We start from the raw sequence: 27,342 nt of genomic DNA on the forward strand, positions 1-27,342 counted from the left end.
CAAAGCATTAGCTGCCGCCTCCTCCTTCTTCTTCATCACCACCATCAATGTTGATCCTCCATACAAGGCTAAATTGCAATACCACTGGTGGAAAAAACAAAAGGCAATATCAAAGAGTTTATTTGCAACGCTGTACAAAACTCCACAGTGTGCAGGGCAGGGTGTAGCAATGCCCTGGGCCCCCGGACAGGCAGACTGTCCTCCTGCTCCTGTTTGCAGGGGAGAAGTGGGAGGGGCTTCTGTTTCCAGCCATGGTGCTTGTCCTGGAGAACATGACTTCTGGTACTGAATGGCTCTTTATGCCTTCCACTAGCAAACATTTTATTTTCTTGATCACATTTTGATTCACTGAGAATCCCAAAGCTCCCAGGGTGAGAAGGGCTTCTGGCAGGGTCTGACTGTTGAGGTTCCCCCCAAATTCCTATGTTGAAACCTACCCCCATGCAATAGTATTAAGAGGTAGGACCTTCAGGAGGTGATGAGCTCATGAGGGCTTCACCCTCATTTTACCCTTTTGCCATATGAGGACTGAGTGGAGAGCAGCTTTGTCCAGATGATCTTGGACCTCCCAGACTCCAGAAGTGTGAGCAATAAATCTCTTTCCATTATAAATGACCCAGACTAAGGTATTTTGTTATAGCAGCCTAACAGATTAAGGCAACTTCTTTCTTACAATGAATCCTGGGGACCATATTAGAATGTTAGTCCATAGTAAGGAAAATTGGGTTTCTTTTCTTATCAATTCATTACACTCAATCCAGTAAGGAACAACCCACAGGGAGAGTTTAAAAGAAGGGAAAAGCAAACCTTTCAATTATTCCAAAGGCCAGCATAATTTAACCAACCTCTCCCAGCAGCACCTCAAATACATGGATGGCAAAATTAAGAGGCACCTGCTATCAGATGGGAGGCAGATAAATTTCTAGAACTTTCTACCAGTCACCCAAAAAACAAATTCAGGAAAAAAAGAACTGGAAACTTGTAGTAAATGTTTCATTGGTCATGATGATCAAAAGATGATGGTTAACACACACACACACACACACACACACACACACACCTCATTCCTCCTGCTGCTAGGCAGAGTGACATGTCTGCCTTGCACTGCTTTGGCTGGGCTTCTTATCCTGTGGGCCCTGCAGCCACGGCTCCTCAGGACCCTGCCCATCATTCACCCTGAACTTCCACTGCCCCTGGTTCTCATCTTCCCTCAACACGTGCCTGGAGTATGCTCTTTCAGGCAGAGCTGTGAAAATCGGAGGCCTTGGTCGCCTGAGTCTGCAGTGGGTAGTTCGCAATGTCCGTGACTTCTTCTCCTTTCCAAACTCTCCTTCTCTCCCCTCTCCCACCCCATCATTGTTCCCCAGAAACAAATAGGATGGCTTCACTGGTCAATTCTTTACATGTACAAACACCAAAAGCAGAGGAAACGCCCCTGGGCCACCCCCTCTCCCCAAACCCAGCGCTGGAAGAGCAGTCGGCGGGAGAGGCTGCTGGAACCACGAGCTGCGGGACTGTCCAGCTTTCCTGGAAACTTCTTTGGCCTCTGGGCTTTACCTGGAGGCCTCTTCCTTCAGCTCCTTGTTTTCCCGCACCTCTTCCGCGTGCTTGTCCTGGGAAGAAAGGGAGGGACAGGGCAGGTCACACAGGCTGCCAGGGCCTAAAGGAAGGCAGAGGGGCGAGAGAAGGGCACAACAGGATGGCCATCAGGAACAGTGGAGCAGTGTCGGCCAAGGCGTCCCGGGAGGGGCAGAAGGCAGCAGGTGAGTGAGCCCAGGGACAGGTGGGTCCTAGCCTCCCGCAGGGCCCCCAGCCTCTTTCCCTCTCCTCTGGCTACTGTGACAGCTGGACTGGCAGCTTGGCTTGACTTACTATAGGGAGCTGCTGGGGTAGCTTGTGCGGAAGGAGCCCCTAGGAGAGCAGGACCACTGCAAGCCCCGCCTACAAGTCACCAGTCTGCGCCATCTGCCTGAATTCCTGGTCCACCCCCCTTATTGCTTATTGCCCACCCCCCTCAGCCTCCTTCACCCGCTTTCTTAAGGTAAGAGATCCTTCATTTGTAATCCAGCCCAAAGGCAGGCCCTGCCCTCTGCGGCCCGCTAGCTGCATGGCCAGCTGCATGGCCAGCTGCATGGCCTCAGCCGACTCCTCCAGGTGGGCCACGTTCTCTGATCAGGGCGGGGCCTGGAGGGCGGCTATGGCACCTCCTGAGCTCTGTGAAGGCAGCGTCCACCTGCAGCGCTGCATACTGCCTGCCTCATGCTACTGCTCACTGTGCAAACTTCCAGATCCTCATGTCTTCTAGTTTGTATTTCCCATCATGGCACCTTGCATTTGGCAGGTGCTGGGTAAATGACCCCCCTTCCAGTCCCTGGTATAATCACGTTCAAATGGCAGAATTGACCTGAAGTAGACCCATTGAGGCAACCCAGGCTCCCAAGCTAGACCTTAATCTAGAGCTCTCTCCCTAGAGAGGACCTGGAACTTCCCATGGGTTGGAGGCAAAGAGCAGTGTAGATTAAGCAGTGGTTCTCAAACTCCACCATGTGTCAGCATCACTTGGGAACCTCTATGGTCCCCAGAGACCAACCCTAGAAAGCCATGGTAGCAGGTGTGGGGCAGGGTCCAAGTATGTGTAGTTTTAAACTTTGCACCAAATAATTCTGGTGTAGACCATTGGGGACCCAAAGACTGGCCCAGAGGTTTTCCCACCCCACCTGCTGTCTCCTCCAGTGAATAAAGGTGAGTAGGATCAAGGTCCCAGAGAAAGATGCCCTCTCAAATGTCTATGCTGGCACCTTGCTGCCTGGAGTCTACCTTACCTCCACAACTCATGTTCTCCAGTGTGAACCTTTCCAATTGCTTCTCAGGTGAGCTCCCGGGCCCTGAGTTTCCAGCCTCCCTTTCCTTGTCTCCAAAGGCCCTCTCAGTGATGAAAGCCTAGTGACACAATGGTGGGCTGTTCTCTCTAACAAAGGCAAGCAAAGAGCCACCTGAACGTGGAGCCGAAGCACTGGTTTCTAGTCCCAACTCTACCCATGTTAGCTGTGTCACCCAGTGCAAGTCATCTGACTCTCTGACTGGTTTGCTCATCTGCATCAAGGATAATGCCTGTTCTGTTTACCACCATGGACTTGTGAGGCAGTAGTATAATGAGATAGAAGTGTTTGCAAATAGTCTTTCAAACTCTCTATCACCGGACCAGCCTCAATTATTTGTTTTGGACTTAGCCTCTGAGCCCATGCCCCCTCCTATTGTGACTGTAGATTTTTATTTTTTCTTCAAGAGTTTGTCTCGAGTCATCCCTTATTAATTGGGGAAGCCTGAAATCAGACCCAGATTGCTTCCCGCCCACAGGGTACTTGGTAGAGGCCTTGGTGCCCCTCATAGAATAGCATCAGAGTGAGGGGCTGGCACATGCTGACCAGAGCCAGGGCCTGCACAATGTACAGATCCCTGGAGAAGAAACCAGATCTTTCTAGTACAGTTTCTAGGTGGATGGGTGGGAAGGAGTGGGGACCACGCTGCTCACCATGGGACGAGGCCACCGATTGGGTCCGGGAGTCACCGCGCAGCAGGAGGCTCCTGGAAATAAAACACAGAGCTGGAGCTCCCCAGGAGCTGCAGGAGAAACTGGGGTGGCCTTGAGACTCAGGAAATGAGGCCAGCATGTTCTCCAACAGAGCACAGGCTGTTATTCTGCTGACATGGGGGACCAACCCCAGTCTCGCACATTTCTCATATTCAGGTGACACCATTTGGTTTATTGACAAATAGCATCCTAGTGGAAAGAACCTGAGACTCACTTGGTCTATATCAAAATGTCTGGAGAGAATTGTTTCCTGCTCAATGGGTGACTAAGCTTGTCCTACCTTGGACTTCAGAGTCAGCAATTTTCATTAAATCAGTTCATTCATGGATGAAGCCAGGTATTTATAGCCATGTGTCTATCCCTACTCCCTTGCCTTAAACAAGCTTTCTCTATTTAATGAAGGATACAAGGTCCCTAAGACAATGAGAATTGTTAGTTGTGTTACTGCAGAAAATTCCCTGAGGAAACCCAGAGCTTGGTTTGTGTTTCTTGCCTATAACTTTCCAAAACATCCCATTGGAGCTCTTTAAGGATCCTGCCTAACAGAACTATTTCCATTCCTGCTGAGGCTGCTTCCTCCTGAAACATATGTAGGTCCAAATACACTTGCCATGGAGGGAAGATGGAGCACCCCAGGAGCCTCCTTTGGAATCCAGGATCATTTATCTTCTCTTGCAGCCATTCCAACATGGCAGCAAGGTGGGCCTCCCAGTTTTCCTTATTGGATTCCATCTTCTTGGCCAGTTTTTCCTTAGCCATCTTGATGAAGTTGTTGTTTTCCTCAATGGCTTTTTGGATCACCTTTCGCTCATGCTCTCATTTCTCTGCTAGGTGCTTCAGGAGCTCAGCCTCCTGGTACTGAGGAAGCACAAAGGTAGAGAAAGGACCTTCAGGGTAAGCCTCACTGGGACATTTTTACCACCTTGGATTAAGAGTTCAGCACTTAGGACACATGCCTGCCTCACTGAGCTTGCTTTCTCACCTGTGAGCAGGAAGCAGGGACCTTCACGCACCCTCCCACTACCTGCAGAGCTTCCCACAGCCCTTGATGTTTCTCAGCTTTGTTCTAAATATCCTCAGGACCATCACCACCATCATATTAATTAGTTAATTCACAAACACTAGATGATTTCATACTAAGTTCCAGGTATTATTCTAGCAAACTAAGAAAGAAAGAAAAGGTCTAGTAGAAATAAAAAAATACCACCTAGGTGGCTTTCAACAAATAATGGATAAAAAATGTGGTGTATATATACAATGGAATATTACTCAGCCTTAAAGAAAAATTAAATTATGGCATTTTCAGGTAAATGGGTGGAGCTGGAGAATATCATGCTAAGTGAAATAAGCCAATCCGCAAAAAAACAAAGCCAAATGTTTTCTCTGATATACAGATGCTAATTCACAATGAGGGGGTTAAGAAAGAATAGAGTTATTTTAGATTATGTATAGGGGAATGAAGGAAGAGGAGGGAGTATGGGGGTAAGAAAGAAAGTAGAATGAATCAGACATTATCACCCTATGTATATATATAACTATATGACCAGTGTGAGTCTACATAATGTACATGAGAAATTATACTCCATTATATATTATGTATCAAAGTACATACTACTGTCATGTACAACTAATTAGAATAAATTTAAAATTTAAAAAATACATAAATAAAACCCAGACTAACATGTGAGAAGAGTTCTTAAGAGTGGAGAGGAAGTGCCACAGGAGTTCCAAAGAGGAAAAGATTGTTTTCTGCTAAAGGATGAAGAAGAGTTTATACCAAAATGGTGTCAGAGTTGAGCTGTGAGCATCAATAGGGAACCCAGAAGACCTACTGAGGAAAGGTACCATGGCCTTGTCCCCTCCCTCCCAGTGAAAAAAAAATTCTTACCTTAAATTCCTAACATTTTTTACTGTGTTATTCTTGTCACTCATATAAGGCCACCTCTGAGAGACAAGTGGCACAGTGCATTGTCCTCCTAACCAAGCTATGAGCTCCTGCAGGATGGGAGTCCTCACTTCTTTCTTTCCCTTATTGGAGCCTCTTCCTCTGCCTTGTCCCCAGGAGGGCCTGTCTAGATATGACCTTACCCCAGCTCACAGCCACCACCCGTCTTCTCCAGCTCCCTCCTGCCCATGCTAAGATGGAGAGAAGAAAGGAAGGGGAGCACTTACCTTCCTTCATTCCTTGGCTGCTTCTAGTTTCTTCTGGATCTCTTCCAGTGATGGGTCTCGCCGCCAGAGAAAGGAGGCATTGAACTTGGGCATCCCATCAAGGGAAGGTGGCTTCAGGATGACTTTGAAGGACTAGCCCGAGGTGCATTTGTTCAGTTCAATGACTTCCATATCTGAGATGACACACCAGTTCAGGTCCACTGTGTCTGCTGCAGGATGAGAGCCAGGGCTGCATACCTGCTGATGAATAGCTGGGCCCCCCTAAAGCATGCACACAGAACAGGAGAGCTGGGACCCCATGGCAAACCAGTGTCCAGGGGCCTGGTTCTGTCCTGAGCACTGCTACCTAAGGTCAGAGGGCTGATAGGGCCTAAGGTCCATAGCCACAGTAAGGCCCCAGGCTCCTCAATTAGGGCCCTGGGGACATGTGATGTCTGACACCAGCCACAGCAACAGCAGCTGCCTTGGCTTCTGCCTCTACCACCAGCCTCCTCTGAGGATTAGTTCTTGCACCCATTGTCCTTGCTGGTGACAGACAGTGGTGCATTTTACCCACTGCCCACCCAGGCCCCTCCTCATCCTGGTACCCACTGACCACGTGGCCTGTGGACCCTGACTGTTCCTACCCTGTTCTCTTCTTTCTGTACAGTCAGCACTGTTTTTCCGCTGGCTTTGACCTTTCCTCCTACACTGTCTCCTACATCAGCCTAAACAGAAAAGACAGTCCCAGGTCATCCAAACCCGCCATCTCCTACTGCCAGGGCAACCCCACCCCTTCCTCTCAACAGGAAATAGGAGGTGACCTGTCCCCCACACCCAGCAGGAGAACCTGGACCTCCAGTGTCTGAGAACCATCTCTGACACTGGCCCCGAGCAGTACAGCCACCACAGTGCAGGCAGGAAGCCCTCTTCCCACCTCCAAACTCTCAGAGCATCTCCTCCTTCCCTAGGAGACCCCTCAACTACCCCGTGTCCCCTCTTCCCTTCTGGTTTGTTCCCGAGGGTGGACTCTCTGCCTGGTTCCCCTTGGTGTTGTTTGTTCAAGAAATGAAAAAGGTGAAACTAAGAGGGAATGCTCTAGAGAGGGCCTGATTCAGAGCCCAGCTGCCATCTAGTGCCCCAGGCTGGACCCCTGCAACTCGGACCCTGGAACTCTGGGTGGGAGCATGTGCATGGGAAGGAGCCTCTACTCCTTTTTTCCCCAACTGAGTCCTCACTGACCTTCATATTTGTAAGATGACTTATTCAGAAGGTCAGCCAGGAAGCAGGAGCAGAACATGGACACCAGTGGGAGCTCCTTCATCTTCTCCTTGTAGGCTGCGGAAACATCAGGCAGGTGAAGTTGGGGACCCTGGCTGGCCTCAGAGACCCACGTCCACATGAGTTGGCCTGGAGTTTTCATCTCCAGAGATGCATCCAAGCCACCTGCACCCATGCCTCCCACGTCTGGAGCCACCTCCTTAGGATACTGGCAAGTGATTCAGCCCCTCATTTGTCCCCTTCCAGAGCACCCAGTGGCCCCATCTGTCCTCCAGTATTTCTCCCCTCCTAGCACCAAATGCCAGGCACCCTCAGGTATAGAATCCAAGCACTACCACCAGCCCCCAGCTTGACTCTGGGACCCAGCTTTCTGTCTCCCCATGCCCACCCTGGATGGGCCACTTCTTTGGCATTGGGATGTAGGAAATCCATGCTACCTTCTACCAGAAGCACTGGGTAGTGCCACACAAAGGGTGGAGAAGAAGACAGGACAGGGAGTCTTCACTGTCCCTCTGCTCCACACCTTGCTGGGTGCTAAGTGGGGCTGCTCTTCCTGACCTTCCCAGCACAGTGGCCAAAGCCAGCATGACTGGTGTCCATGAGGCAGGAGTGTATCTCCACCAACAACAACTCCCTCTGTGCTTGGAGGTCACAGTTCAGAGCCACCCAGGCCACAGTGGTGACCCATGTCCATCCCTCTCCACTTCCCTGAAGCTAGTAGACATGCTTTTGTGCCTGGCATTCTCAGGCCTTCTCAGCAGCAACCTGCCCAGCACAGAGCCAAGTGCTCTTCCCTCATTTTCTTTCACAATTGAAAACAAAAGTGACTGCAGAAATACCACATGGGCATTTAAAAAAACTTTAAAAGAAAAAAATACACCGATGAGCAAAAGGAAGAAAAACTGCAGTTATAATCCCATCCACCACCCGGGGACTGAGATGGTCAGGAGCCACCATGGTGGGACAAAGGCTGGGATGGGAATAAAAGCCCTTCCTTCTCATGGGAGGCATCTCCATGCTCTACCCCTTCTCTTTCCAGGCCTGTCGTTAGACCCGCTAAAAGCACAGAGGCAGAATGTTTGCACAAGAAGAAATTGTTACTGGGCGGAGAAGGGGTGGCCAAAAAACTCTAATTGCACTTATTTTTATTCACTTTCAAAATCATTACTTTAAGGCCAGGTGTAGTGGTGCATGTTCGGTAATCCCAGGGACTTCAGAGGCTAAGGCCAGAAAATCACAAGTTCAAGGCCACCCTTGGCAAATTTGTGAGACCTTGCCTCAAAATAGAATATTAAAAAGGGGCTGGATATGTAGCAGTGACACAGCACCCTGTGTTCAATCTTCAATACTACACACAAAAAAATTTTAAAAATCACTAATTTGGGAGATTGCACAGCTGGGCAATGCATTATTAGTATCCCACTAGTGTGGTTGTGGATTATCTGACAGCCGAGTTTAGATGATGATGTTGGCCTGCATTACTTTTCAGAAACTTGAAGGCCTGTTTTCATATTATGTGTGTCTCCTTTTCTGCTGAACTTTGGGGTCAGGTTCTACTTGGCCTTGCAAGTAGACATGTCTCTGTGCATCCATAAATCATTATGTGCAGAGAAATAGCCCATGCTTCCATGCCATGTGGGGACCTACCTGCAAGGGTCATGTTTGCTGGGATCTGGTGGCTGATCTGACTGAAAGTCACAGAAGGCATCTCTCACCAGCTCAGGACACCGTCAAACTCTGAAACAAAAAAGAAATAGTTTACCACTGATAGATTATCAGCCTAAGGAGGGTCTCTATACAACTGCAGAGGAACCTTGGGGTACTGCACTTGCTCTCACCCCTAGGCCCTCTTTCCACCAGCTCTCACTACCCCAAATACCCACCCCCTTCTGCTTAACTGGGTCAAGTTCAGCCACTAATGCCAATGTTGCTGTTGGCTTCCTTGTCTGGAGGCCTGAGTGTGAACTTGAGTTTCCCAAACCCCTATGAACAAGGGGTGTTCCTCTGTCTCCCTGGGCAGCTCAGTGGCCTTCCCAAGGCAAGGATGCTGGTGAGAGGCCAGTCTCCAGTAGGAATTGACTAGAGGCATTTTTAAAAATAACAACCCCTCTGAACTTCTGTCTCCACACACCACCTCTCTCCAGCCAGCTCTGACACGGGGTGAGAGAGAGTTGGACAGAGATGTTAAAACCTTTTCAAGATGGCCTCTCTCTTGCCCGCCCTCCAAGAACCACTGGCCTAGGCCCTCCCTGACCCCACTAAAAACAACCCTGGACCACGAAAAGAGAAGGATCAAGGCCCAATGTCATCATACTTGGTTGATTCAGAGACACAAATAGACACATCGGGGCTTTGTGGGAGCCAGAGTTGGGCTCCCTACTCAGCATGAGGCCAAGGGAGCCAGGGAGGGACCCCAGTCAGAGCATAAAGGACAGGTCAGAGTCTGGCAAAGAGGTCATTCTGTCAGGGAACTGCTCAGGCCAGGGTCAGGGTGAAAAAGCTCAGTGTCCTTCAGGGCTCCCTTGAGCTGGTTGGTGCTGGAGTAGAGGTGAGAAGGAGGCAGGACAGGAAAGGAGGTAGGAGGAGCAGTGAAGGCACTGCCTGGAGCTCACCAAAGACAGGAACAGCTGGCTCTGGAGAGTGCTTGTCACCCAGGCTGCTCCATCTTTGACCACTGGTCTCTCTGCCAGTGGTAGGTGGCACGAGCCAGCAGGCTGTCTGCTCACATCCTCACGTGGCTAAGTGACACTGAGGCCAAACTGGAGCCCCTTTCCTCCAAGAGCCAAGGTGCCTTCCCACTAGAAGCTGGGGTCTGAGCTCGTGGGAGTAGCAGGGCCAGCTTTGGGGTAAGAGCTAGACCAGTGCAGAGTGATTGCAGATGTCAACTCTTGACTAGTCTTGTCACATGTCCAAACCTTGCTTTTCTGACCTTAATTCTGCACAGAGATGTACCAGTTAGATGAGAAAAGCCTCCGCCCTGCACCAGCACAAAGAATGCGTCATGGATGTCAGGGTCCTTCCGTCTGTGTCAGGGTAGTCCTCCCCTTAGCCCTGCAAGGATTGCTGTCTCGATTCGCAGGTGAGGAGAATGAGGCTTAGAGGGTCTGTGTGACTAGAGAGTGCACAGACTTGACCTAGATCTAGCTGCCCACACAGTCTCGGTCTCCTTTCTCCTCATTGTGCTAGGTCCAGAGGCCCCTGCCAGGCCTCTCCCAAGACACACAATGGACCTTCTTTCTCTGGTATCAGGCTGGTCCTGATGGTGCCAGGGGGGGGCCGAGCGGGGAGGCAGGCCTAGTGCCTGGATGTGAAGTCCCCGGTCATGAGTCTGCAGCCTGCACAATCTGCTCAGGGCCGGGCTATCTGAAGGCGACAGGCTGAGTGAGGAAGCTCTTGCCAGGAGAGGCAGTGGCCTTGGAGCTTAACCTGGGTGATGGATCAGAAATGGAAGAGGGGGAAGAGAAGCCCACCTGAAAAAACAAGGGGAGCTGAGCAGGGGCAAGCACTTGGAGTCAAAGGATGTAGCCCTTGGCCTGAAGCAGAATGAGGATGAGGCTGTGCTCAGGGAGCACTTCACTCCCACAGCATCCCAGCTGAGCTTTACTGAGCTAGAGCTAGGCCCACAAAAGAGACATCATCAGCTTCACTTTCAGACAAGGGACCTGGGGCTCAAAGAAGTTAAGATGCTAGACTAAGGTCACACAGCTCTGAGGTGGCAGAGCCAAGTTGAGCATCCCCATCTTGTGACTTTTAAGTTCCTCCCTAGTGGCCAAGGGAGGAACTAGATTCCCACTACTGCTTCCTCCATGGTCCTGAGAACTCAAGCCAGCCTGGCCTAGGGCTATGGATTAATTTTAAAATGTGCTATGTATTTAAGCACATTCTACATGGAAGCTACTGTGCTAGGAGTTTTGGGAACATAGAGAATGTCAGGAGCCAGAGGAGGAAGACCAAGGAGGGAACAGGAGATGTCACAGAGGTGAGCAGCAGTGGGCATGGTCAAGGAATTGGTGATGACCATGGGATTAGAATCTGCATGATAAAAATGGTACTCATAGAATATTTGCTATGTACACACTCTTTTATTGTAGTTTTCATAACTGTGTGAAGTAGCAATACTATCTGCATTTTATGAATGAAGAAACTGAGGGCCACAGAGGCCAAGTGACATTTCCATTCAGTAGAGTGAGTTGAGTAAGATTCATCCACATCTTAATCCTAATGACTGTGAATGTGGTCTTATTAGGAAAAAAAAAAAAAGATTTCCTCACATGTCATTAAAGATCCCAAAATGAGATCATCTCTGATTACCCAAGTGGGCCTTAAGTTCAATGGCAAGTCCCTATGAGTGACAGGCCTGGAGCTGGCAAGGGCTTCATGCAGGGGTCCCAGGAGAGCATGACATCCCCCTGGCGGCCCTCAGGAGGTGTCAGCCACATCTGTGTTGTGGCATTTACTCAGGACCAGTGAGTCCTCATGGCCCACATGAACAGCCTGGGTCTACCAGAGGGAGCCACAGGTAGGAACCCAGACTAATTTTTACCCTGGAAGTTCCTAAATGTGGTGGGATCCTGGGGGAAGAGGATGGGTCATCTATAGTGCCTTCCATGCCCTCGGGGAACCCAGGGAGCCCCTGACGCAGGAGGCTCAGCTGCTCACTATCAGCCTGTGGACAGGAGAGGGCAGGTGCAGCAGGAGGATTGAGGTGCCCTGCAGAGCCGGACTCCTCCTGGGGGCACCTCCATGTGACCATCCTTGCTTTTCACTACCCAATCTTCCTCACTCAGTTTTCTTGGGAAGGACTCACTTTTAATGGTGGCAAAATATTCAAAATGTAAGTTTTGCCCTTTTTCCAGTGTGGGGAATCAAACCCAGGGCCTTGCACATGCTAGGTGAGCCCTGTACCACTGAGCCACATCCCAGCCCACTGACATTGTTAAGTATCCCATTCAGTGGCACTCTATACAATGAATGTTGTGTGACTGTCACCAACCATCTCCTGAAGCTTTTCATCTCCCTAACATTCATCTGTAACCATTAAAACCGTCCTTTTCTCCCTAACCTCTAATCTACTTTCCAACTCTATTAATTTGCCTGATTCTAAGTATATCATATAAGTGACATCATGTAGTGTTTGTCCTTTTGTTTCGGGATTCTTGCACATGACTTGATGACTTTGAGGATCATCCCTATGCAGTGTGTTTCAGAATGACATCACCACTCATCAATGTCATCATCCTCACCCTTGACCACCACACCTCTGGTCACTGAGACTGCACATAATGATTAAAGGTTACCTTGAACTCAGCCCATGCTTTGAAATCCTTTTTCTAACTCCAACATCATTGTCTAGGATCTGAAGGTGGCCTGCTGAATGTAGAGGATGTGTGGAATGTTTGCTCTATAGAGATCCCGGCATGCTTCCCACAGCTGGGGCCCAGGCCCTGCGGGCTTCTGCAGGGGGGCCTACATGGACATATGTCTCCCAAGATGACTCCTCATCAGGACTCAAGGACACTTGTCAGGGGACTTGAGCGTGTCAGAATGACCAACAGCCCTGCCTGACTTTGAGTTTGCAGCTTATGCAGCTGTCCTCTCCTGAACTCCCCCCACAGGGCTGCAGGGACAGCAGGAGAGACATCATTCAGCTCCACATTCAGTGAGTGCCTTTGAACAACACACTCTCCATAAGTGTCACAGGCCACCACCCAGGACCCTCAGGCCAAGCTGGCCTATGTCAGAGGGAACTGAAGAGCCTGAGGATAGCAGAAGCATTTCCTTCAGTGCGTGGAGGCAATGGAGGCCGCACTGCATGCCAAGTCAGGATCTGGAATCCAAGCAAACCTCAAATGTATGGCTGCCCTGGCTGTCAGGAGCCCTCCCTCCTTCCCCACCTGCCTTCCCTCCCAGCCCTGAGAAGCTGAACTCCACAGATCTGCTGGCTCTGAAAAGTGAGGGAGGGGGAGCAGAGACAGGGGGTTGCCATGGTGATGGCAGCCAATAAGAGATCCTCTGCTGCCAGGGGAGGGAAGGCCAGGTGGAGCCCCCCATGTTGACTGGGAAGGAGGGTGGGGTGGGGACAGTGGGGGTGAGGGGGTGCAGGACATCACTACCTGAGAGCAGAGACCAAGGGGGGAAGAGGAGAAGTGGGGAGGGCTGCTCCATTTCTATCTAGCTGCTGTTTGAGTGCTAGGTTGTGGTGGGCAACACACACACACACACACACACACACACACAATCTGTACAGGGAGCATCTACCCCATTTATAACAAATAGACACTCTGCAAACAACCTCACCTGTTAAGTGGTGAGGCCTCAATTTGAATGTTGGGGCAGAGAAGGGAAAATAATATTGGAAAGAGAGGGAGTGAGGGGTAGGCAGAGCTACTGCCTGGACATCTTCCCAGTGGGAGAGTCCTGGGGCTTCCTGGGGTGAGGCAAAGCCACCTGCAGCAGTGATGAATAGAAAAGCACACAGTTAGTAGGAAAGGGGACAGGCATCGAGCCCAAAGGAGAAGGGGTGAGGAGAGACCAAAGGAATCAGCGAGGTCAAAGCTAGGAAGCTTGGAAGGGTGGCACTGAGACCAGGGAGAAGACAGAGGAGAGGCTGGGCAGGGGCTGAGCTTGTCACACCTTGGTGCTCAAAGTTCCCAGGAGCCTTGCTGAAGAAGACGAGACCAGAGACTTTCCCTGCACCTGCCGAGTCAGTGTTGGGTGGGGCGGGTAGGTGTTTAATGGTCAGTGTTTGGTGGGGTAGGTGGGTGGTGTTTGGTTCCCTAGGTGCCACCTCTGGACCTCAGTCAAGGTGCGTGGCCCCCCCATGACATGCAGACCCACACCCCTGCCTCTGCACAGACTCTCACAGTTCCTCACACCTCAGGCTGCACTGTGGCAACAGCATTCAGACCCTGAATCTCCACACACTGCCAGGCTGCACCATGGGGACCCAATTCATTTATCTCTAGCCAAGAATCCAAGAGCAGCCGCTGCCCAATGACCTGATCACCCTGTAATCACACACTTGCAGCCACTGGGGCACAAGGAGTACCTCCGTCCCCAAAGGGACCCCTGCCTTTGACCCAGGTAGTTCTACTGAACACCAATTGGATAGTCTCCCTGGGGAAGTTCATTGAGCCCCTGACCTCTTTCTAAACCTCAGAAAATGGGGTGTTTGCCTCACTTCAGAAGACCTGACCAACACACGTGTGTCCGTATTACTTGCACCAATGCGATTTGTAAAAACATAAATGGGTGTTTATTTTCTGCCTTTACTTTAGAAGGAGACAAAGGTTTGGGAGATTTATGTAGAATTAGTTGAACTGACAATTGTCAGGAATTTACTTAACACTAATGAAAAACATGTATGCATGGCATCACTTTTTAAAATATGAATGCTTATTTCACTTACTCAGAAGCCCCTGCGACGCCAGTGGCTTGCATTTCTCTCAGTAAATTGAGACACAAATAAATGCAGTCAATTAGAATTTAAGCAATGTGTATTGTCCATGCTGTTTGTTTATGCCAACAATTTGATTTGTAAACAAAATTGTATTGGCAGTTAATATTTATAACAAAATATACTCTGTTTAGAAAAACAAAACATTTATCAAGTAAGCTAAGACCTGGATGTCACTAGAGAACAGTACCTGGCACAACTACAGGCTTAATAAATGTTAGCCATTATTGTGATTGTCATTAAGTACAACACAGACAACCCATAAGTCTCAGTTGTGCAAGTAGCAGAAGCCCATTTCAAACTTGTTTTTTTAAGAAAATTTATATTAAAATTTAACAGTAAAACATTTAAAAATACACAATCCTATTAGAAAATGGACAGTGGATATGAAGAGATGTTTTATCAATGAGAATATACAGATAGCATAAACACACATGAGAAGTTATTCAACAATACTAGCCATAAGGGAAATACAAGTGTAAGTCTCTGTGAGCAATCATGACACACTTATTAAAAGAGTAAAATAAAAGTAATTGAAACACCAAATGCTAGTGAGCGTGCAGAGAAACTAGATCAGTGAGATGTTGCTGGAAGGAATGGAAAATGGTACTCCAGAAAACAGTTTGGCAGTTTCTTAAAAGATTTAACACACACTTACCAGATGTGTTTGTCAGCTTTTCATTGCAGTGACAAAATACCTGAGATAACTTAAAAGAATGAAATGTTTACTTTGGCTCATGGTTTCAAAAGTTTCCATCCATGGTTGGATGGACTCATTGTCTCTGGGCATGTGGTGAAGTGGATCATCATGGTGCAGGGCCAGGGTGGAGCAGAGCTGCTTACCTCCCCGCAGCAGCTGGGAAGCAGACAGAGTGGGGGTGAGCGGTAAGGTCCAGGGACAAAATACACACTTCAAGAGCAGCCCCCAGTGACCTGCCTCTTCCAGTTAGGCCCTACCTCCTAACATATCCACTACCTTCCAATAATGCCACCAGCTGGGGACCAAACCTTCCACACAGGAAGCTTTAGAGGACATCCCAGATCCAAACTACAACACCAGGGGCCAGGCAATTGCTCTCCTCAGCATTGTTCCTGGGGAAATGAAAACTCATATTCACAGAAAAATCTGTGTACAAATGTTAGAGCAGTTTTATTCATAATAGTCCCAAACAGGAAATAATCAAGAAGGCCCTCAAGAGGTGAACAGCTACACAAACCGGTATATCCACACCATGGATACTTACTGTTGGGTGTTAAAAAGGAATAGACTCCTGATGCAGTGACTTAAATGATCTCTAGGAAATTATGCTGGGGGTGGGGGAAGGACGGCCAGTCTCAAAGGGTTACAACTATATGATTCCATGGATAGAACAGTCACAAAAAGACCAGATGACAGAGTTGAGAAACAGATTGGTAATTATCGGGGCTTAGGAATGGGGGTGGAGGCTGACTAAAGAGGTATCAGAGAAAGGAATCCTCTTGGGATGGAGCAGTTTTGCATCTTGAGGGTGGCAGTGTCTACACAAATCTATGAGGGGCGTGAAATGGCCCAGGACGTACTCTACCACTGTGGGCTCCTGGTCCTGACATGGTACTATAGTTACCTAAATTGCAACCCTGGGGGAAACTGAGAGTAGGGAACATGGGGCCTCTCTGTACTATCTTTGCAAGTCCTTCTGAATCTATGATTATTTCAATATAGACAGTTACCAAAAAAGTAAAAAAAGGAGTCAAGACTATTTCATGGAACCCAAAGATGGTTCCATCCCAGAAATGAGTCAGGCAAGCAATCATGAAGCAGCTCTGCATCTCTCTCGCCCCCCAGCCCACCCCAGCCTGCTTTGCAGAGACACCTGCTTCTTCTCTGCAGACCACCTTTCTGCTGTTTGTGCCCATGGCTGCCACTGCTAAGTAGAGGCACTAGCATCTTTGTAATCAGGCCACACAGAGAAATCCATGTGCTATCTCCTATATCCGATTCAAAATTCCCAGAAAAATAAAATCTTCCAGCCCTGTGTGGGCCAGGTTTCCATACCAAGGTCCACAGCAGAGGGAGCCCATGTGCATTTCTACCTGCCGACACCTGCTCCTCCTCAGCTCCTGTTGCACACAGAGGTGAGGCTCGGTTCCCAGGCAAGGCCTCTTTCTCCTACAGGAGAAACTCATCCAGCCTGTAGAGGAAATGATAACCATCCACCCTCGAGTCCCACCTGATGGGAACCCTGGGAGGAAGGCTGGACACAGCCATATCACTTTCCCACTTAAAAACAAAAGAGGCAACTCCAGGCCCACAGCCACACATTGGTCACCAGCTTGAGATGCAAATTAGCTCCGGCAGGACACCTGACAAAGCTCATGGCCATCTGCATGCTGACCCCTGGTGGCACCTGGAGCTGGTCCCTTGGCTAGCCAGTGGTGCCAGGCCATCTTCTGTCCATAAAGATATTGCCCTTCTCCAGGGTACTTCACAGCCACCCTGGGGCAACTTTGGGGCAGAATTAACTGGCTGTGGTTTCCTAAAGCCTTCTGAGGGGAGCTGGCAGCCTCCAGGATTGGGCCTGTGCTCTCCTGAAGGCCCAAGATGCCTGGCAGTGCAGTTGTGTCCATCTAAAGACCCTGTTGACCAGGCTACGGTTTTCTTGGCAACAAAAAACCTGTAAAATCTTAACTGGCAGCCTGTTGATTTAATTTAGGGAGTCTGCATTTGCTCAAAGCCATCTCCAGATAGCTTGCTAAGCAGGACAGCCAGAGCCGGGCTGTGCCTGTGGGCTTCAGTTCTTAGAAGGAAGCTGGAGAGCTGTGCCCAAGTTCTCTGCCTAATGAATTATGCCTTTGGGTGTGGAGGACACCAGCAAAGAAATTCTGCCTCTGCCTGGTTGGCTCTGTGAGCTTCCCAATTGCCAGAAACTCCCTGTTTCATAATTGATGTGCCAAATTTAGTTCTGGATGTAGGTTGCTGCAGAGTGTAACAGTTTCAGCTCAGTTGGTCCTGTGATTACCTTCTAGGATGGACTCTCTGTGGTCTCCGATCCTATACCATGAGCAGAGAGGCCTTCAGGAGCAGGGTTGCATAACTGACCTGATTGTTGATATACAATTGCAGCAACAGTCTCAGATTTGACACTTCCCCTGGCACCTTGCTGAAGCCCTAGGGCATCTGCAGCACAACCTGACATCCTTCAACCTGACCTTCTGAGCCTGTAATGCCTCAGTCTCATTAGAAAAATTCTCCAAGTTCCAAAACCCACCCAACAATCATTTCACTAGTGGTTTCAGTCTGCAGGTCACTGATGACCAGTTTCTGTTCCAGCATCATGGAATCCAAGTGTCCCTACCCCTGAAATGGGTCAGCTATGTGGTCATGTGCAGCTTCATTTCCTGATTGCACCTTATTCCAAGTTCATTTGGCTATAAATGAACAGGAAACAACTCCAAATTACCATGAGCAAAATCATAAAATTTATTCAAGTTTAAAGGAATATCACATAGAAACCAACAAGGACAGCTGGGTTGGAGCCAGGAATTGAAAGCTAACAGAACCTGGAAGTCTCAGGCTCTGTCTCCCGTACTTGTACTCCCCGTACACTTTCTTTCTGTATCTAAAAATGGGAGTTCATAACCCACTTAATCAAATGTATGAAATAGATATGTCAAGAGCTTTGTAATGTTTTGAACAACCAATATAAATAAATAAATAAATAAATAAATAAAAGGCTATTTTTCCTCCTACCTCATGACAGACTGATTCCCCAGCCCTGACCATTCTGTGTTTCCTAGCTTGGAAAGACAGACCAGTCTGTGGTGAGCCGTTCTAATAGACTGTGGCCGCCATTAGAAGATGGCGCCGGCTTCCACTGTGGCCTGTGATAAACAACTCCTTATATGGAGAATTGGCACGCAATCCCTTACCACCCTATGAGAAAGCTACACATGGCAGCTTCGCATTGGGGCTTGAGATGCTTTATTAAGGCTGGGAGGGGCATCCGAAGGAGAGAAGAAGAAATATCAAAGGCCTGAATAAACTGCTGAAAGAAGATTCCTGAGTTGCGTCTTCCTTGCGGGCAAGGGGTCGCGACAAGTGGTGCCGAAACCCGGGAACCAGAACTTTCAGCATTCAGGGGTGGTGCACCGGTTAGTCCCAGGTAAGTGGGATCCGCGACCAAAGCGGGGTTAGTCCCAATAAGTGGGATCCGCGATCAAAGCGGGGTTAATCCCAGGTAAGTGGGATCCGCGACCAAAGCGGGGCAGCTCCTCTGTAAAGAAAGAGAGAGCATTACATTTTATTGCAGCTGCACTGTGTACTTTCGCTTTTGTTTTCTGTGTTTCTTTTGTTGTGTCATTTCGTTTTTGTTTTTTGTGCTTCTTTTGTTGTTGTGTCATGGGTGCCGCATCTTCAAGTCCGCTTCTCCTGGCCCTAGATGGCCTGTTACGTTCCAAGGGCCTGGAAGGGAAACATAGTACTTTACAGAGATTTTTACAGAAGATAGATATCGCTGCACCGTGGTTTGCATTTTCGGGCAGCCTTACTGTACCTAGTTGGGATAAATTAGGCAAAGATCTTGACTTTGCTTCTGAGCAGGGCATATTAGAGGGTGGGGTGATACCCCTTTGGAAAATGGTCCGTAGTTGCCTTACAGATGGCAGATGTCAGGAAGCACTTACTAAAGGACAGGAAGTTCTAGAGCAATTACATGAGGAGAAATCGGAGACGGCAGGAAGTGAGGTGCCTCAGGAGGATGGGAGTGTGCGGAGCGTGAAACAGGGGAGGAGACGATTGTCTCCAGCAAGAAGTGAGGTATCTCAGAAGGATGGGAGTGTGCGGAGCGTGAAACAGGGGAGGACACGATTGTATCCAGATCTCAGTACGCTGCGCACACCCCCATGTGAAAGTGGGTCAGAGGAAGAGGAGGATGAGGAGGAAGAGCTCGGGAGGCTGTCTCGTCAGCTAGAGAGTTTAGCTATAGGAGAAGGGAACAGAAATAAACAGGGGCTCAAGAAAAGCGATCCCCCGGATCCACCGCCGTATGTTGGGGGTGTTTCGGGGAGAGCTTTCCATGCCCAAACATGGAGGGCTGTTAACGCTGAGATGGGTCTTGCTTATCCAGTTTTTCAGGATGACAATAGGGGAAGATTCCATGAACCCTTAGATTTTAAAATTGTGAAGACCCTGGCGGAGTCTGTGCGCACTTACGGGGTGGATGCCGCCTTCACACTAACTCAGGTGGAGAGTCTGTCTAGATACTGCATGACTCCCTCTGACTGGGCTAGCCTTGTTCGGGCTTGTGTTTCCCTGGGTAAATATTTGGACTGGAGAGCATTTGTGCTAGAGGGCGCAATAGAGCAGGCCGCCCACAACCATGCGGCGGGACACCCCCATTGGGACAAGGATATGCTTTTGGGGCAGGGTAGATTTGCAAATCAACAGACAGGATTTCCTCTTGAGGCATATGATCAAATTAACAACATTTGCATTCGGGCATGGAAGTCGCTTCCAAATAGAGGGGAGGTGTCTGGTAATTTGACCAAGATTCTACAAGGCCCTACAGAACCCTTTTCAGATTTTGTAGCAAGGATGGTGGATGCCGCTGGAAAGATTTTTGGGGATCCTGATAGAGCCATGCCCCTTATCAAGCAATTGGTCTTTGAGCAATGCACCAAGGAATGTAAAGCGGCAATCACTCCTTATAAAAATAAGGGCATAGAAGCATGGATGAAAGTGTGTAGAGAGATTGGAGGACCTTTAACTAACACAGGTCTTGCAGCTGCTGTCCTTCGGATTGCAAAAAGGGGCAGTCCTGGTGCCGGAACATGCTTCCATTGTGGTCAACCCGGTCATTTTAGACGTGAATGTCCCAAAAAAGACAATTTTACTGGACCTCCTCACGGTGGCCCTTCCAATGGCCTTCGTCAACCGGGGCTGTGTCCAAAATGTAAAAAGGGGAAGCATTGGGCAAAAGAGTGTAGATCAGTGAGGGATATCCATGGACAGCCTATTTCAGCTGGGCCAAAAAACGGCCGAAGGGGCCCCCGACCCCAGGGCCCACAAATATATGGGGCAGTGGAGAATGTCACACCCGAACCCGAGACATGGCCATCTCTACGCCATCGCCATGAGACGCGGAGAGCCACTACAGGTGCCGCGGGATTGGACCTCTGTTCCACCTCCAGACTCGTATTAACACCTAAGATGGGAGTCCAATTGGTGGAAACTGAGTTCAAAGGGCCTTTACCACCTGGCACTGTAGGTTTGCTAATTGGACGTGCATCCTCTATCTTACAAGGTCTTCATGTCTTTCCCGGAGTCATTAGCCCTGATACTGTAGGGGCAGTAAAGGTTATGGTGGAGGCTCCAAGGGGCATTGTGTCTATCTCCCCAGGGGATCAGATTGCTCAATTACTAATTTTGCCTAGCTTACATAATCACTTCCCTGCTGACTCAAGGTCACGGACGGGAAGTGAGATTGGTACCACCGGAGGGAATTGTGCCTATTTGTCACTAGATATGAGCAATCGCCCCACTTTGGAATTAAGCATAGAAGGTAAATCTATTGTGGGATTGCTGGATACAGGAGCAGACCGTAGTATCATAGCCCTTAAGGACTGGTCTAAGGGATGGCCAGTGCAGACTTCTGATCAATCCCTGAGAGGACTTGGATATGCCCAAGCCCCTCAAATCAGCTGTAGACATCTATCTTGGAAGGACCCGGAAGGACACAATGGCACCTTTCAGCCTTATGTACTTGATTTACCTATCTCTTTATGGGGCCGTGATCTGATGAAAGACATGGGGTTCACTCTTAGTAATGACTATTCCCCTGTGTCTCAACAAATTATGCAAAATATGGGGTATAGGCCAGGTCTAGGACTAGGAAAACACCTACAGGGGCGCAGGCATCCTGTGCAAGGTCATCAAAAGCTTAACAGATTTGGTCTGGGTTTTTCCTAGGGGCCACTGGGGCTCAAATACCCATAACATGGCTCACCGAGGAGCCTGTTTGGGTGCCTTAGTGGCCTCTTCCCTCGGTTAAATTGGCAGCAGCCCATGATCTAGTCAAAGAACAACTTGACTTGGGTCACATCCAACCTTCTACTTCTCTATAAAATACTCCCATATTTGTTATTAAGAAAAAATCAGGAAAGTGGCGCCTACTGCATGATCTACGAGCAGTTAATGCTCAAATGCAACTTATGGGGCCCATTCAAAGAGGGCTGCCTCTGCTCTCCTCTGTTCCTCAGGGCTGGCATATTATTGCTATTGACATTAAAGACTGTTTCTTTTCTATTCCTTTGCATCCTAAAGACTCACAGCGTTTTGACTTCACCCTTCCCTCGTGTAACCACGAGGAACCAGATCAAAGGTTTGAATGGGTAATGTTGCCGCAGGGAATGGCTAATAGTCCCACGATGTGCCAGATGTATGTGGGGAAGGCACTCGCACCTCTCAGACATAAGTATTCCTCCATCAAGATCATTCATTATATGGATGATGTGTTATTGGCCGCTAGGTTAGAGCAGACAGTTAATGAGGCCTACAAAGAATTAGTAAAGCTGTTAGCTCAATATGGGTTACATATCGCACCTGAAAAGGTTCAAACGGGGAATTCTATTGAGTATTTGGGAGCGATAATTGGGTGTGACAAATTAAAACCACAAAAAATAACCATAAGAACTCAGGATCTCCAAACTCTAAATGATTTTCAAAAACTGCTGGGAGATATTAATTGGATAAGGGGATATTTACATATTCCTAATGGTGTGCTCCAGCCTTTGTATGCTACCCTTAAGGGTGATCCAGATCTTGCTTCTCCTCGTAGCCTCACCAAAGAGGCTAGAGCGGCCCTTATAACAGTAGAAGAAGCTATACAACATGCTACTCTATACAGGCTCCAGAGTGATAAACCTTTCCAGTTATGTGTGCTTGCCACTATGCGGCAGCCTACTGGAGTACTGTGGCAAGATGGGCCTTTACTATGGATCCACCCACATGTATCCCCAGGAAAATCCTTAAAATACTATCCTGATGCTGTTGCAGCGTTAGCACTTAAAGGGATTCAACAAAACATTCAATTTTTCGGACAATCACCTTCTTCTCTTATTATACCCTATACTAAAGCTCAACTTAATGTTTTGTGTGCTACTCTAGACAACTGGGCTATTCTATGTTGCTCGTTTCAAGGGGATATTGATAATCATTACCCTTCCCATCCATTACTCCATTTTGTTAAAGAACATCCCATCATTTTCCCTAAGGTAACTTCACCCAATCCAATTCCGGGGGCTATTAATATTTTTACTAATGGTTCCAAGTCTGGAATGAGAGCTTATGTAATTAATGATTCTCCCCCTGTTCAACATCAATTTGCTCCTGGAAATCCACAATGGGTGGAACTGCAAATTGTTATTGAGGTTTTTAAACAGTGTTCTTTTCCTTTTAATCTTATTTCGGACTCCATCTATGTGGTACAAGCACTAAAAGTCCTAGAGGCCGTGGGAGCTATTAGTAATGCCCATAATGTATCTGCTTACTTTAATCAGCTTCAACAGCTTATCTGTAGCCGCACTGCTCCTTTTTATCCAATGCACATCCGGGCTCACACCTCTCTTCCTGGTCCGTTATCACAGGGTAATGCCTGCGCGGACTCAGCCACTAGAGGTCAATTGATATGCTTGGCTTCCTCCTTAGAGGGGGCTAAATTATTTCACCAGAATTTCCATGTTAATGCTTTAACGCTGTGCAGGCGTTTTTTCCATTTCAAGAGCGGATGCTCGTCAGAAAGTATTACAATGTCCCCATTGTGTCACATTTCCTCATCCCCCTAATTATGGAGTGAACCCACGGGGATTGAAGCCATTGGTTGTCTGGCAAATGGATGTGACACACATACCTGACTTTGGTAACCTCAAGTATGTGCATGTTTCTGTTGATACGTGCTCTGGAGTTATTCATGCTTCTGCTTTATCGGGAGAAAAGGCACATAATGTTATTACTCATTGCCTAGAAGCATGGGCAGCATGGGGTGCTCCTGCATCCCTTAAGACTGATAATGGACCTGCTTATACTGACAAACAATTTACATCCTTTTGTTCTACCATGGAAGTGCAACTTACTCATGGTCTGCCTTACAATCCTCAAGGACAAGGCATTGTTGAGCGTGCTCATTGCACCTTAAAGGAAACTTTACAAAAACAAAAAGGGGGAATAGGAGCTGAACACACTCCTAAAGAACGCCTGTCCTTAGCTCTCTTTACCATTAATTTTTTGAATTTGGACATTCATGGTCGCTCTGTGGCTGATAGACATGTGTCCCCTCAGCCCTCTGTGATTGGCTATGTTAAGTGGAAGGATGTTCTTACGGGCCAATGGAACGGCCCTGACCCCGTGCTGACATGGGCGCGAGGATCTGTATGTGTTTTTCCCCAGGATCGCTCGGAACCGTTGTGGGTCCCTGAACGCCTGACAAGAAGAGTCTTGACATCAACCGACCAGCAACAAGAGATACCACAGCAATCCCGTGATGAGGATCTTCACTCTGCTACGTGCTCTGGTTCTGGTGCTGGTGCCGATGGCACAGATGACACCAATGCAGTGGTGGGCAGTGGCACGGGCTTGGCCAATGCCGATGCCGGTTCATAGTAATTCTAGTGTCCTCCCCACTCTTTTCTCTACCTCATGTGAGATGTCTGCTCCCTGTGCCTTTCCTAGAGGGGACATGGAGAGCATTTTTAATCAATCTCAAGTTAATCTCACAGGAGTTTTTTGTTTCAGCCTTGGAAACGCTAATTGCATCAGCCTTAAGACCAAAAATTTGACTAACTGGGAGGACCCACTGCGGTCCAGTCAGGTCTCAGGGAGCATTATCAGTGCCGTATTGAGCCAAGTAGTTTCGGGGAAGCAATCAGGCTCAGGGACCCCCGCAAATAGCTCTGCTTTAAACATAACTACCTTGGCTATTATCTCCAAGGTACTAATCCCAGTGCCTCCTTCTTCTAATAGTACTTACAATGCCACTCATTTCAAGGCCTCCCCTTACTGTACCCCTAATCTTGGTTTCCCCCCAACATTTACGCATTGTCAGGATCATTCTTGGGAGAAACATCAAGTTGCTAAAGGTTTCTCCCTTTCCCCCTCTCTTAAGAGGCATGTTTATAACTTTAACAACAGTGCCAACTCCTCTACAGGAGTAGGTTGGTCCTGGTTTCAATGGCTGATTTCCAATGAGAAGGGGGCTTCAGCCAATATTTCTGCATTGGCTCAATTGCTGGGAGCCAAAAGCTGGCTGGCTAATGTTTCTGGCACTGTTAGGGAGAGTGGACGAGGTAATAGACTTACATCTGTTTCGTTCAGCTCTCTGCTATATAATGCCACATTGCCCCCTGCAATGGTCTGTGTCCAATCCCTGTTCTTGCTCCTTTTGGCTAATGACACCTCATCGGGGATGCTGGATTGTTCTAATGTTACCTGTCTCTTATCTGAGTGTTGGAATGGTTCTTGGACTGTAGCAGTGGTTATGAAAATTCCAAATTTTGTCCCAATCCCAGTCATTGCAGACCCCGATAAATTCCCCATTGTGGAGCTACTTAGAGTCCGCAGGGATTTTGGGATTACGGCAGCTATAGTGACAGCTGTGGCAGTGTCTGCTGCTGCAGCGGTTACAGCCGGAGTGGCCATGGCCAGTCAAGTACAAACTGCTGCCACCATTAATCAAGTTGTTCAACAAACTTCCACCATACTTGAATCCCAAAATACAATTAATCAACATATTTTGTCAGGGATTTTAGCTGCCAACCAAAGAATAGATTTACTCCAAGCTCAGGTAGAAGAATTGGCTGACTTGGTGCTTTTGGGTTGTGTTGACCAACGTGCACATTTATGCATAACCTCTGTCAGATTTAATGATTCCAGGAATGCCTCCCACATCATTGGTGAATATTTGGCCGGAAATTGGTCCATGGAAGCAGAAAACTTGATCCAGTCTCAACTAACTCAGATTGCTGTTTTGAATAGCACCCATGTCGAACCAGTGACTTTGGGTCAATTCACCAGTTGGCTATCCTCTGCCTTTTCCTTTTTTAAGGAATGGGTGGGAGTGGGCATTTTTGGTGCAATGTGTTGCTTCGGTGTTGTACTTTGTTTGTGGCTTCTCTGTCGCCTTAAAACTCGCCATGCACAAGAGAAGGCTATGATCGTACAGGCTCTTGCGGCCTTAGAAAATGGCACTTCTCCACAAATCTGGCTTGCACATCTTAAACAGTGATTTCTGGGCATGGCCATTGCACCCCAAGTGAGTTTCACATTGCACTGGGATTGGCATGTCCTCTTCTTTATTCTCTCCCAGTGCTGAATAGCCCTTGCACTCTGCAGGTCTTGTTACCATTGCACGCAGATGGGTTTCAGGACTGGTCTTTCTTCTCGGCTACAGACTCTTTACCTTCCTCTGGGGCTTAGGGATTGTGCTGCCAACTTAAATTTTGTCATCATTACCAGGCTACTTGTGTTATCCTACTTCTCACCGTCGTCACGATGCAGGATGCGAGGCAAGGCACTGCACTTGAGTGATCCCTCAACGGACCTCAAGGAAAGCATGTCCTATTGCATGCGGGTTTGACGTCCACGCCCCACCCTACGAAAAAAGGCGTCGGCTGATATGGGGTCAGGTCTGGGGAAGGCGCCTCCTTAGGACTGAACCATACATTGCAGCCACTTCTGTACAGTGGGATAGGACCTCTACTTTCGCCTGCATTGTTTTATAAAACAGAAGGGGGAACTGTGGTGAGCCGTTCTAATAGACCATGGCCACCATTAGAAGATTGCGCCGGCTTCCACTGTGGCCTGTGATAAACAACTCCTTATATGGAGAATTGGCACGCAATCCCTTACCACCCTATGAGAAAGCTCCACGTGGCAGCTTCGCATTGGGGCTTGAGATGCTTTATTAAGGCTGGGAGGGGCATCCGAAGGAGAGAAGAAGAAATATCAAAGGCCTGAATAAACTGCTGAAAGAAGATTCCTGAGTTGCGTCTTCCTTGCGGGCAAGGGGTCGCGACACCAGTCTTCTCTTTATCTGAGCTCCAGAATCTCTCTGGCTCAGCTCAGGACATATGTGTGTGTGGCGCCTGGGATTTGGGCCAGTGGGTTGGTATCCTAGTGCAAATATGCATGGAATGGGAGTCCTTCTCTGGGTGAGGCCAAGTGGGTAGTGGAGGGCCAGTAGGTGCGCTGCCTCAGGATTAGCAATCACAGATGAGATAGGAATGTTGTGCATATCATCTAAATGTCTTTGAACACAAGGTCAGTGCAGAACACTTGAATTAGGTTGGACTGAGAAAACTGGGGATGGGAAGAATGTTTGCAGTACCTGTGCCCTCATTTGTAGTTCTAGAGTTCCCTCTGTCCCCACACAAAATTTCCAAGGGATGAACAGTGCAAGGATGCAGAGCAGACAGCCCACAAGTGACTCTTCAGCAGAGGGTCAAGCCCTGGGACATGAGGTGGCCACCTGCCCAGCCAGCCAGTTCTGCCTGTTTACATGTTTCTCTATGCACAGGGTGCTAGAATCAGGGGGCTGGAATCAGCACTAGGGTCATCCTGACTCCTTCCCTTCCTGCCCTACTCAGAAGCACACAGAAAACATGGGGAAAGGGCCGACTTGGAATCCTCCCTTATAAAGGTTTAAGGACTTCAGAGAATTGGGAGATCATGAAAGCAGGCTTCAAAAAGTGCAGGAATAGAAACACACACAGACACACACACACACACAAAGTTAACAAAAAGCCACTGTGACTTTCACTCACCTTCCGGTGTAGTTTAGGATCTGACTCTTTCTGTTCAATGGATCCAAAATCAGTTTAGGTCAATGATAGA

At 48.4% G+C, this 27,342-nt stretch overlaps 1 pseudogene; it reads right to left on the reverse strand.

Moving 5' to 3' along the window:
* Positions 1-318: 318 nt before the first annotated feature.
* LOC124094430 (stathmin-4-like) overlaps positions 319-27,342 on the reverse strand; it is a 43,952-nt pseudogene continuing 16,928 nt past the window's right edge.

Source organism: Marmota monax, unplaced genomic scaffold, assembly GCF_021218885.2.
Source record: "Marmota monax isolate L192 unplaced genomic scaffold, Marmota_monax_Labrador192_F-V1.1 WCK01_AAM20220418_F8-fsc00799, whole genome shotgun sequence".
In the NCBI taxonomy this organism is placed as follows: Eukaryota; Metazoa; Chordata; class Mammalia; order Rodentia; family Sciuridae; genus Marmota; species Marmota monax.